The 13,461-nt window shown below is 34.2% G+C and overlaps 1 protein-coding gene across 16 annotated transcripts in view; it reads right to left on the reverse strand.

The window, feature by feature from the left end:
• The window catches only part of TENM3 (teneurin transmembrane protein 3), a 1,287,001-nt gene that overhangs the window by 794,562 nt on the left and 478,978 nt on the right, over positions 1 to 13,461 (reverse strand). For 15 of the 16 annotated variants that reach the window (XM_058025026.1, XM_058025021.1, XM_058025025.1 and 12 more), the window contains exon 6: positions 2,099 to 2,263. The gene's annotated coding sequence lies outside the window, so the exon portion shown is untranslated. The remainder of the gene's footprint in view (positions 1 to 2,098; positions 2,264 to 13,461) is intronic. The other variant, XM_058025024.1, reaches the window with a different exon arrangement.

Raw genomic sequence — 13,461 nt, forward strand, 5'->3', positions numbered from 1 at the left:
TTATGATTATATTTGATTCTTTCAGGTAACATCCTAAGTTCCACAAAGATTCTTCACTCTCCTTGTGAGGACAAAGTAGTTGCTGTGGTACCTAAAGACCTTATAATCACCTAGTTATCTGCTATTAGTATACTAGTTGGTCTTGCAAGATTTTAAAAAATGTCATCTTAATTTAAAATAATGAGTTGTGGACTGTATGCCTATACTTGGAACCTGGCATGGAAAGAAGAACAAAATCAGGATCCTTAATTGTTGGACTGTGTATAGTTCTGTCCTGCTCATTTTAAATGAAAGCAGCTACATATGCAAAATATCATAGTCTGATCAAACAGCAAGTTATTCCATAAAACTACTGTAAATGGATAAAACATCCTCTAAAGATATAAAAAATTAATTGACAGAGAAGTTTAAAATGGAAACACAGTTAAAGGAGGTCTTTCTCAAAAGATGAATGCTCTCTCTTATTGCTTCCTATTTTAAATGGTACGCAGCCTTACCATCACATGTGACCCAACTAAATGTTACAGTGTGTGGGTTTGAGTACCACAATGTTACTAGACTGTAAAAAAGCTGTAGCAAGTGTATTCATGCATTTCTTTTTTTTTTTTTTTTTTTTTTTTGAAGCTGTTATTATGATGATCGCATCCAAGACTGAAGACCTACTTTGGTTTTAAGAGATTCACACAAATCCTCAAAACAACTCTTGATGCTGATTTACCTCGTTTACCTGTACCCAAATGCAAACCCCAAATGACTAAGTAGCCACGACTCCATCACATAAGTTGATAGAGAAACAAAGAAAGAACATTGATAGAGCATACACATTTATGGAATTCTACTCACTTCCCCTCTTCTTTCTCTTCATTCTCTCCCCTGATTACAAGTCATCACAGAAATTAGTGACAATTCTAACACATACTTGAGGAACTTATAAATAGCACAACTGTTTCACTCTTTAAACACAGAGAGAGATATAAAAGGTACACCAGCCTTTCCTTTTCCTGAAAATGTTCCATTAATCGTAGGGCATTATTTTATTAGGCTGATGCCATAGTGCTCTTATTAATATTTCTTTTGAAGATGCTCTAGTCCTTTAAACAGACATACTTCAAGTACCCATATGGTTAAGAAAAAAAAGGAAAAAAATTAACATTACATATCATATAGTCATAAATGATACATCACTTTTGTCTGAATGGGAGATGATTGCAATACATAGTTAATACTGAATGACAGCTAACTGATTTTCCTGTCCATATCTTCATTTTAATACATGTAACCAACACTTAAATAAATAGTAGCCTTAGATTCTGCACATACATACAACTTCCAAACCGTTCCAAGAAAGGTTAAATATTTTTCTGTCTCTGTTCCTGTATTTTATATTGTTATGTTTTATGATACCGTAAATATTCCTGAGCCATGGGTGACTATTTTAAGACTGAAAATCTCTTAATCTCAAGTGGGGTAAATCTGCTGTGATAGCCTCAAATGACCTGAAAAGTTTTTTCAGTACTAACTATGGGACTTGGCCTTATGGAACTACTAAAATTATGACATCATCCCTGGACTGCCCTGAAGGTATCAGAATTTCTGCAGTGCTGTGATTTCACTCTAGGCATACTTCCCAAACCAGAAAGAATTAAAAGGCCTCTAATTATCTTCCTTAATTCCTACACTTGGGAAACTTTCATCTTGACATATTTGCGGTGTTACGTTAAATTTATAGCATTCCAGACCTCTTAACCATGAGAAAGTAACAGCAAGAGAGGAAAAAATCTTTTGTGCTCTCAGGAAATACTTCTCTCTGTAAAGCAGTATTTTGAAAGGCTGGTTTCTATAGTTTGAATAGTTAGCACATGAGAGTGTTCTATAAATGCTTATAAGTCTAGAGAAATCAGTGGTGCTAAATAACTCAAGTTATTATTCAAAGAAGGGAAAATCCACCCTCCTCAAGCAAGTTGTCTCACATTACATCACCTGCACATGTGGGGTTTTTTTTGAAATTTGGGGAAAATGGAAACCACTCAGGTCAACACAGCTTTTTGAAACAAGTTTCTTTGCACGAAGGAGCTGCTTTCCCCATGTGGTCACTCACCAGTATTTATGAGGGAAGGTCACTTGGAATGCCACCAGCACATGAAAAACAGGAGGAAAGGAGGGGTTTTCTGTCTTCACTGAGCTGGGTGATTCTGCCAAAGTGATAGCCGACATTGACATTACACAAGGGAAAGGTTGGCGTAGTCTCACAGTCCCAGCTCTGCTGCAGAAACAAAACAAAACAAAACCAGTGTATACTTTTCAAATAAGCGTAATGTCAAAACATTAAAAGTCTGATCTCTGGAATATAAATGACACTTTAACCTTGGCTTTGAAATAGCTATCTCAAATCTGCTTTAAAAATAAGATTTAAAAAGACCCCTATGGAATAAAATGTTCTTCCATAAAATTAATCAATCACTTTAAAGGCTTAGTGGAAAGAAACGGCCATAAACATCTTATGTGCTCAGCTGGTGGTAGAAGGCAGACAAAAATTATAATTCTGATAAAAATGAGGAAAAGCTGAGATTTGAAGGGAAGACTGCATGCAGAACATATGGCAGGGAATGACAGGAAATTTTATAGGTGAACATGGCCTACGGAAAACTTAAGGGAAAATGGAAGGATTAATGAGAGGTCCCCATTAAATTTTTTTTATTTATTCCATTTTCTTAGCATCTGTGTGAATTTTTACCTATACGTCTTATACGTCCTAAAAGAAAAAACTGTGATGAATAAATAAACAGCTCTAGAAATCTTCAATAGGGTCCTTTACCTTGCAGGGAATATTATCACTGGCTTTTGATACAATTTCTGCTGCAGGGAAAGACTTTCAAAGCTCAGAATGCTGAAGTATTGCCAGGCACTCAAAGACCCCCTGCTGTGCGCGTCAAACTAAGAAATCTCTCTGAACTTGTCGAATTAAAAGTCATCTCTCTCTCTCTGTAACCCCTGCATGAGCTGGGAAGCTCTGTCCTCATTTTTTCAGGCCTTCCACGATAAACAAATGGAGCCTGAAGCATCTTTATTCTTTTCAGGCACATAATTAAAATTCTTTTAAAAATGTAATTGAAGGCAATGAATTTCAAAAGGAGGTTCTAGTTAACAACAAGGCTAGAACAGTTTCAGCATGCCATACTACTTTACCATCCAATTTTCTTTCAAAGGTATAAGCAAAACAGCTTGTTATGATTCCGGGTGTATTTTTTTCTTTTTTTTGAAATTTTGTTTCTACATCAATAGTTTGCACCAAACCTAAACATCTCAGCATGATTTATGCTTTCTGGAATGTCAGAAGACTTAATTACTGAAAAAGCAAAGAGAAGTATGCTATAAAAATAAGAATAAAGCAAAAGTGATTCTTGGTTTCTCAAAATCATTATTTATATATCCCTAAAATGTAATAATATACTTATTGAAGTATTTGTAATTTTTTTGCAACCTTCTTTTATTAAGTAAATATTCACAACCTTGCAAATTTTTAGAAATCTGATAATGCATAGAATGGTAATGCTCTGTGATGACTATTGCTGTAAAACATTGTAACGACTGGTTACAATACATGTTTGATGTTGCCAAGGAAAGAGCAAGTGCTGATATAATTAGTGATCTCAAATGAATATAAAAGGAACAAAAACTATCTCCCTGGATTTGAATCCCAGGGATTATCATACAAAATTAACTTAAAGGATGCAGGAGACAAGACAGTGTTTCAGAAAGTCATTTCTAAGGTGACTTCCTAGAGAGCTTAAAATCGAAACCAATTTTATTTTTTTAATATCTCTTTTAGAGTGATTTTCAGTACCTCTCTTTGTTGCAAGGAAAAATATTCAGTTTTTACCTGTTTCATCCATGGTGTGTTTTTAAAACTGGTACTTCTTGCTATAAATGACCATATGAAATGTATTTTTTTAGAGTTTTCCCTAGAGAAACTAGAGATGGAGATGTTTTAAGGAACGTTATTTACAGTTCTTGTAGCATTAAAAAAAAAAGCCAAAAAAGGTGTAGCAAGGAAGCACTACTCCCACAACTTCGGGGTAGTACTCTGCCTCTGATAGTTATGATGCCTCTGGGAGACATGAGACAACACAGCAAACAAAGCTGCTTTTCATCCTTGGAGGGGGAAGCACAGTGTGTGTTCTGCATGGGTCAACAGCTGCTCCGACTAGTAGAGAGGTAGAAAAAGGACCAGTCAGCTCAACTGGAAAAGGCAATGACAAAGCACATCTAGCAGGAGCAAACTAGAGGTTTGACTACACCTTCAAGTAATACCTCTTCAAGTCAAATATTATTTCTTTCCTAGGTTTTTTTGGTTTTCTTTTTGTTTTATGCAAAACCTGGGGGCAGTGTAGGCACAGCCCATCCCAGAGGTCATGCTGAACAGGCAGCACAGAGAACAGTGGACCAAGGTTGACCCTCTCTTTTTTCTGCAGTTGTCTCACATTACATCAGCAGGTTGGAAACACTCAAATTCCCAAATGCCTTCATTTCACAGCCAGAACATGTAACATACACAGAGCCCCCCCATTATGCCCCAATCTGGAAACAAATGAATAACAAATAATGGTCACATCTTAGATCCAGTAAGACCATACTGGCACAAGAGCAGCATGACCAAAGGCTATTCACTAATTTCTACCAGTGCATTGTTTACATGGCTGCAGTCTTATAATTACAAACAATCAAAAAAATAAGGCAGTCCCTACTATGTCTTGTCCCTACTATGTATTCTTGTTACAAAAAACTGAACTCTTCTTAGCTTTCTCTTTGGAAAACTAGGGAGATTTATGACAGTGTATTTATCATGTTTAATTTTACAGAGTATCTTAATTGCCATGCAATCGACAGAAAGCATAAGAGTAATCATCAAGAAAGATGAATGAACAAAAACCATAAAATAAAAAAAATGTAGGCAAATTAGTATTTTCAAACTTCATTTCTGCTGTAAAACTGAATTAATGAAAGCACTGTGATTACAAAAAGGAACTCATTTTCCATCACAATTTTTTTCTGTAGAATGTAAAGGACATTGGACAAAACAACAAAAGAAACAAAAACTGCAACAAAGAGACAGTATCTGATATATAAGGAAAAAAAATCAGTGTGATCGAGCATGAACATTTAACGTCTGTTTGCAGAATGAGTAAAGGCTACTTTAAGTTCACTGAGCACTCACTGTGAAGTTTAGGGAAGATCAGTAGCTTAGAAAAAAGTGGCTACTGAAATATGAGTCACATTTATGAACAGAAGTGATCAAAGTCCACTTGGCTGCTAGAGTGTCTTCAGTTTATTCCACTGCAGTACACATATTGCTTGATTGAAAGGTCTGTGAATATAAGGCACCCAGGTCTATCTACTCTCACAGTGCCTGAAATTGTCATTTGTTATGTCTGACTTCCTTTATTGATTTCTTTTTCCTAATCAGTAACTGAAATAATTTTACAGCACTTGGGAACACAAATGTTTACAATATTTACAATACGTAAATTTAAAATATTAAATACATTCACATTAATTCCTTTTCTCCTCCAAGCTAGAATTATTTTAAAAGCTGTGATAAAATAAAAATTATTCCAACTTTGTTCCCAGTCATATACTGCTACTATGACAGTGATGTTATACAGACATATCTTACATATCTTGAAGATTTTGGAGACCTTTTTCAGTGGAGGAAAAAAATTGCTTTTTACATCATTGCCAAATAAGAGGTTAATGCAAGTAATTTATTTCTTCAATAGACACTTGTTGCTTATGAACACCTATCTCTTATATGTTATTAAACTAATATCTAACTTGGGCAGAAAATTATGATACCTATAGTAAAGCTCTCCAAGATACAGTTTTGATCCAGTAGCTCAGTGTTGTGTAGACAAAACCGTTGGCAGATGTTGCCCTGATAATTTGGTATGAGGTAGTGCTACATCAGAAGAGGGAGTAAGTGAATGCGAACCTAATTAAGACCTCAACAAGAAGAGCAAGACAGAATATAGAATATTTCAGCTGTTCTCTCTCTTCTGCAAAACAGCCTGATGTCCATATCCTAAGACAATTTTCCAAATTTTGTAAAAAGCTATCGTGCATCAGAATTTAAAGCTTTTGGAGACTGAAATGCTCCTCTGTTTTATTCCTGTGTCTTGATTCTTTAGATTAATACAGATATGTGGCTTCTTGACAGTACTGTTCAATCATATATTCTGTAATTACAACAAAACACCTTTATATGATAAATATAAAGCAGAGATTAATACAAAGCAGCGAGGAATTGCTCAGTGAAATTTGCTATCAAATGACAAGCTGTATAGATTTAAATAAAAGTGTTAAAAATAAAAGCATAATCTTATAAACATGTTCAATCTCCTACATCAGTACTGATTTTAGTGTTCTATATAAGGCAGTAACTCCAGGAAAAAAACAATCAAGAAGTATTTTCCTTTGCTTTTTCTATCTCTCTTGGATATGGGCAATATGACTGCCTCCACAAAAATCTTAAACATTAGACATTATCTGAAGTACTTGAAAATTGAAATTAGCATTTATTTGCATGATGTATGAGTAGCTGCTAATGAGGAGAATAGATAAGCACTAAAACAGACCCTAAATTAATTACTTTGCACCTAATCCAGCTACTAGGTTCCAGGTCTTACAAACAAGTTTAGAGTAGGAAAGAAGAAAAGTTACTTATTTTCTGACAATTCCGTTTGTATATAAAATTTCAGTATTGAAAGTAACTATTAATCATATGAAAGAAAACTCTGAGTGAAATATTTCTGATGACTTTATAGAGGGCCTATTAAGCAAGCATTTCTACAGAAGGAGGTGCAAATTATTGAGTACAGAAAGTCTGGTGGTCTTGCTGCCACAAGAGTAAAGACAAAACTGATAACACTTTGCAGAAAAACTTAAGTCTGTGGCAATGTAACTCAATCCTACCATATCTTGATGTATTTAATGCTTTCTTTGGGTTGATATTCTCTTACGAATAATCCTTCCCTATCAGTTGTATGGGGACCCATAATTCCTGCTGCTGTACTCTACCTAATAGCCTGAGAATGAGGTAAGAATGGACTCATTCCATTTTACCTGCAGAAATTTCAAGTCTTTCAAAAAGGTCAGATTAACACAGTTATAAGTCTGACTCATCGTAGCTGAAATCTACACCATTTATATAAATGTTCTTTAAATGTTAAAAGTCAATAGTAAAAGATGCCTACACATTGGATATTTACACTGCTGTTCGTTCTCACATTCACAATAATGCAAAATGGGAAAAAAAACTTACAGAAGGAATATACAAATAGAAAAAATAAGTTTTTATATTTTTTCTCCTTAAAATATATAAGCAGTGCTGTTTTTAAAGCGCATTCACAATTGCAGTATCTTTTCCTCTATATATATTACAGTTTTATAGTCAAGTTTGGAAGTTCTTTGAAACAAATTACTGTGGCAGCTTCACTTTTATACAGTTCAGAGCAAGCCACTAATGGCACAGAGTGTGTGTCTGTCAAACTCAGTGCTTGAGAACAGAACAGGAAACTGACACAGTTATGACAGGCAAACACTATATCAGCAAGAACTTTATGTTGATTATTGCATAGTTCTTGTTACATACTCATGTAAATAGGACTGCAATAAAAACTGTGAATTCTGAAATACTTTTGCAGACAGAATTAAGACTGGAGAAAACTATGGAGAAAATGGAACACCTTTTAAAATTATCACATTTTCTACTGCAGTACTAATATTTTTATTGAAAATATGTTAGCATAAAGAATTACCATATGTGTTAAGTTAAAGCACATAATATTTTTCATTTGAATTCAGAAATATGTGAATTTCTTGAGTCACAATTAATAAATAAAATGGATAGCCCATACAGCACTTTCAGTGATTTTTTTTAAAGCAGTTTGTTGTAAATTCTAATTTTTCAGACGTCAGTTCCTAAACCCCAGCATTTTCAAGATATTACCTGGAGCTGCTACATTATAAATACTCTAATTTCTTGAAATCCAACCATCATTAAGTTAGCAAACAACAGATATTTAGAAACTTCTTCATAAAAAAATGTAAGTTCCAGAGAATCAACAAAGAGTAAAATTCCTAGGTTTTAATTTGAATTCGCTGTATAATGCATTTATACATATGTTTTGTTTTAAGGACTGGAAGTTTAATACTTTAGATGTTTTAAACTCACCAACTAGATGCCTACCTTCTGTAAATTTAGGCTTCTTAACAGTTATTTCTTGTATTGCTTAGGATATTTTTTTTTTATTCTAAATGAAACATGCTCATATTTGAGTGAAAGAGAATTTCTGGGTTTTTAAATCAATTTTAAATTGTATCCAGGGAATAAACATAATGCAGAACTATGTATCTGCTCTTAAAATCCTGCAAGCTCATCATATTGTTTAGGGGCTTAGGGGACAAAACAGACTTTAATGTAAATAAACTACTTAGTCACTGCTTAGTCACTAAGTACATAAGACGGCAGACAGTCTGAATGGATTAATTACAAACACAAGTTGAAATTAATCACAGATCACAGCAAACACATTTTCCTTTTAGAGTATTTCCACAAAAAAACCTTGCTGAGGTTTACATATGGTAGAGATGCTCACTGGAATTATTTTGGCATTTATTTTGCTTTCATATCAGTTTGCAACTTTGTTTTAGGTATGCATATGCTCAATTATATGACAGCGTGTAATTTATTGACACATTATAACTGTAATGTGCTTGTCATAACTTCATGTTAAGTTGTATGTGATAATTGGAAACAAACAACGCACAGAGTGAGGTTTTAGTTAACACTTTCTTTGTAAGGATTGGAAAGAGGACAGTGATCCATGATGAATGGATGCATATGGAGTGGGTGCTCTATAGGACTCACTGCATGTGGGTTTAGCCTGGAGCCTCAGCTCATCTATTTGTCACATGTTATGAGGTTGGCATGCAGCTCTTTTTCAAACTCCACTCCTTCAAATAGTCTTTCATTCTAGAAACTGTACAAAACATGAAATAATTTTCTAAATAAAGCATATTAAATCTAAGTACTATATTGTTATAGACTGGAGTAGGCATTTTTGTTTATTTTTATTTTTTTAATGTCAACAGATGTAGTAGGGATCATGAAACAGAACCATTGACAAGCTCCTTGTTTAAAGAGTAATTCAGTAGTATATATCTCCTTTAACTGTACTATATTAAGAAATCTACTATAAGTATATTTAAGCTTTTGAGATGAATCTATAAAAGAAACAAAACTTCAGCAAATATTGAAGTAAAAAAAGATTCAAGGATATGGTAAAAGGAAAAAAAATATACCAGAAGGAGATTTTCATATTTGCCATTTGCCATTTTCTGTGATGGCAATCTGACAGATTCTGAGCTAAATAGTTTTATTTTTAAACCAGAGATGTGATAGATTTGATATTGGCTCCAGAGAAAGTTGAGCTGAAGATGTGAGTGCAGAGAAGAATTATGATATAGAGAAGAATCTGGCTACATTCTGAAGCAAGAATTCTAGCAGAGCTCCTTAAATAAGGTGGACTTTCTGTAAAACCTTAATGAGTCAGGTAAAATGGAGTGCAGCAGTGTAGGTCGCTTACACAATTTCTATATTTTCAACAGATATAAACCATGAAAGTTTTTTCAGGAACTGCTTTATGAGTTAGTCAACTACATTAACAGCACATAACTAAAAGAAATGAAATGTAAAAATGCAAAATTCAGAGTCATGCATATATGAACTAAACAACCAGAATGTATGCATTAAGCACTGTGTTTATGAACTGAAAAGGCTGAAAATATTTATTCTGTTTAACCTTCCCAAACATAACATCTGAGAAGGGCTATAATCACTATCCATAGTGGTAAACAAAGGCTGTGGAAGAAACTAAGTCCAAGATGTGAAAATAAATGTATATAACTGACAATAAATAGCACAGGTAAAGACTCAGAGGAAATTTTCAAACCACCCAAACTGAGTTGTTCTGGAACATTAATGCATTCTTCAATACTGGAAACTAATCCTGACCAGTGAGATCCATTTATAGAATGTCATTTCCTGAGACAGAAGAAGATTTCTTAAGAAAGAAGAAGAGATCAGAAAAAAATATGTTAAAGACACTCTAAAAAGACTTTTTCAAAGACACCAGACATATATTTTAGGCATCATATCTATTTACAGTATTAGGCATCAGAGATGCTCTACATCAGGTTTTATTCCCTTCAAGAGGTTGATTTAGACTGAGATATCAACTATTATTTTTTTTACTATTATACTGTGCTCTTTATAGCTAACAGCATGTTTCTTTTAACATTTGATTTCTTCACTCGGTTCCGTCATTTTACTTAAAACTTCCTGAAGTTTATCTAGATTCTGATTATTTTTTTTTATTTTCATGAAGTTGATTTTGTAAGGGGTGGTGTGGCACGTTCTATGCCAAGAGCAGAAAAAAAACCGATGTAATTTTACAGTTTTTTTGTTCTAGGGAGCAATTGCTTTGCATTAGGTTACATTCTCCTTTTTTGAGGTTCATAACGCATTTCAGGGCTATTAGGATAAAATGGCATAAAAGAGGAGAGACTAGCACCCTAAGAAACCTGCTAAAGATGGCCCATATTTTCTGATTTTAATTTACCCAAGCCACTATGGCAACCTAAGATTTCATAAAATATAAAGGTAAACAAACTTTGATAGCAATTAATCTCTATGAACCAGAAAAATCAGGAATATTTTACGTATTCCAAAATGACAGTAATAAACTATTGTCAAACTACTGTTTGCTCATTTTCCCTCTTCATCTCATTATACTAAACATTTATATCCACATGAAATTAGAAAAATTATTCAATATCCTGAACTACTGAATCAGAGCTTATGATTAAAGATCTGTACTATTCTGCACTGATTCCCCAGTCCAGTTCTTATTATAGGATCTGGAATTGAAATTCCAAGTTTTCTTAGGAGTAATAATTTAAAAAGAAATTTAAAATCTCAACAGATTGCTGGGTCTTTTTCAGCAGGAATGTATTCTCTCTCCAGTTTACATTCTAGCTGAGTGCAGTAGTTGGGAAGTTGCAGTTTCCCCACAGTTCATTACGTCACTTCACAAAATTATTTTAGACTCAGGACTTGGCCTTTGTGTATTCCAGGATACAGCATTGTATCTGTGATTTAGTGACTACTGCCCTGTGTTTCAGTTTACAATATTACTTTGCTGCTTGTCAAACGGAAAATGTGCTCAGCTGCATTTTACCAAACTAATAAAAAACAAGGAATATAAAAACATGTCCAGATGTACCTAAAAAATCTTATGAAAACAGAAGGCAATAGTGTGTCTAACTGCCACAGTCACCTCATCACCCGCATTCACAGCATTAGAAGCATACAAACTTTAAGGCTGGAAAGGACCTTTATGATCATCAATTCCAACCATCACTACTGTCTTCTACTAGACACTACCAGAAACACTACTGTCGCCTTCACCATCAAACCATATACTCATGTGCTGCATCCACAGCTTCTTTGAACACTTCCAGGGATGATGACTCCACCACTTCCCTGGGCAGTCTGTTCCAATGCTTTACAACCCTTCCTGCGAAAAAATTATCCTAACACCCAATCCATCTTCCCTGGGGCAACTCAAGCACCTTTTTTCTCATCCTGTCACCTGTTATCTAGGAGAAGACATGGACCCCAACCCCACTACAACCTCATTTCAGCTAGTTGTAGAGAGCAATAAGGTCTTCCCTGAGCCTCCTTTTCTCCAGGTTAAACACAATTTAGGGCACCTGGCCTTGTTGAATAGCATGCAACTGACTTTGGTCCTGTCCAGATCCTTCTGTAGAGCACTTCTACCATCCAGCAGATCAACACTCCCAACCAACTTAGTGCAATTAGTAAGAGGAATAACTGCTATCTCATAGTTAAAGGCTCTCATTTGGCACAGCAATATCCATTGAAGAGGTCAATTTTGTATGATATATGATATAAACTACGGTAAAATTACAAGTTTTGAACAAAACCCCAGGTTACTAATTTTCAACATCTTCTTTTCTTTTAACTAGCACAAATTTGAAAATTAACATCTCATTATTAAACAAAGTATAAAGAGTATTTTAAAGTAGTCTGTGTTCGTTGAAATTTTCTTTCATGAATTACAGATAGCCAAACGCTGGCATCCAGATGGAACACTGTGGATTATTAAAAGAATTTGATTGCAACACAGAATGTTATATTTTTGAAGCACCCTGGGGGCTGCTTACACACAGAAGTCAGAGAAGAGTGGTAGTTTTGCATGAGCTCTGTGGAGATATTAGGTATTTATTTATTTAACCAATAGAAGTATCAGAGAACCTAGTTCAAGTATTACATCCCTTGAATGTCACAATACAGGAAATAAAAAAGTATGTAGACCATTTTATGCTAGAACTCTAACATTCTAATGGTGGTTTTTTCTTCGGTTCTTCCATTCTAGCTACTAAATTTATCTGATATTCTTGTCTCCTTTTTCACAGCTGATGTTGAAATGTCTTTCTGTGCAGTGCTGCAGCAAGAAAGTTCTCCTCAAAGCAGTAAAAACTGATTGGTTTTATGGTGAAAGAAAGAAAGTTGGAAAAAAATATAACAGAATGAGACTGCCAGCTAGTCACATATGTCAGCAAAATATATCTAATCACCACAGTTCTGATTTTGAAAGTAGAAAAGTTCCATCTACAAACTGAGACATACATCTATGTTATCAGTATTTCCTTTCGCTAAAGTTTTAGAATATATTTTGAAGAAAAAAAAAAACCACTCTATGATGTGTGTGCATATCATTAAAACACTTCAGGTGAGAGAATTCAGAGCTGAATCCAACCTTAATGAAAACTAGAATTTTTAAGACTGTTTTACAGAATTGTATTCTGTGTCCGTACTTAGACAGTTAAGGCCCAAAACATTGCAGTGTTTCAATCTGTCTCATTGATAATTTGTTTTAACTTTTGCTTTTCCTCGCAGCTTGACTATACATCACAACCCTCAACCAAAGAGGAAACTGGCACAGTGTACTATTTCAACTTAGTGCCTTGGCTATCCACAAGCAAGGGAGGTTAAGACCAAATTACAGAACAAAATGCTGAAAATACAAAAAGGTCGCTATGATTTGTAACACAGAGACCATCGTATTCAATTCCATACCATACATGCAGTCAAATTTCTCTGTGACTAATTCATATGTACATCTTTATACTCAGAAAAATACTGGACATTTATATTAACATTCTTAATTTTATACAATTTCTTGAACAAATTTTTCTTTTTATATTTTACATAATAGCCATGAAAATTGATTCCTCATTTTAATAAAATAATATATGCATAGCAGCTTGGTAATATTATATCTTTCTTAATTCAATGAAAGGTGCTTACATGTTGAA

Source organism: Melospiza georgiana, chromosome 5, assembly GCF_028018845.1.
Source record: "Melospiza georgiana isolate bMelGeo1 chromosome 5, bMelGeo1.pri, whole genome shotgun sequence".
NCBI lineage: Eukaryota > Metazoa > Chordata > Aves > Passeriformes > Passerellidae > Melospiza > Melospiza georgiana.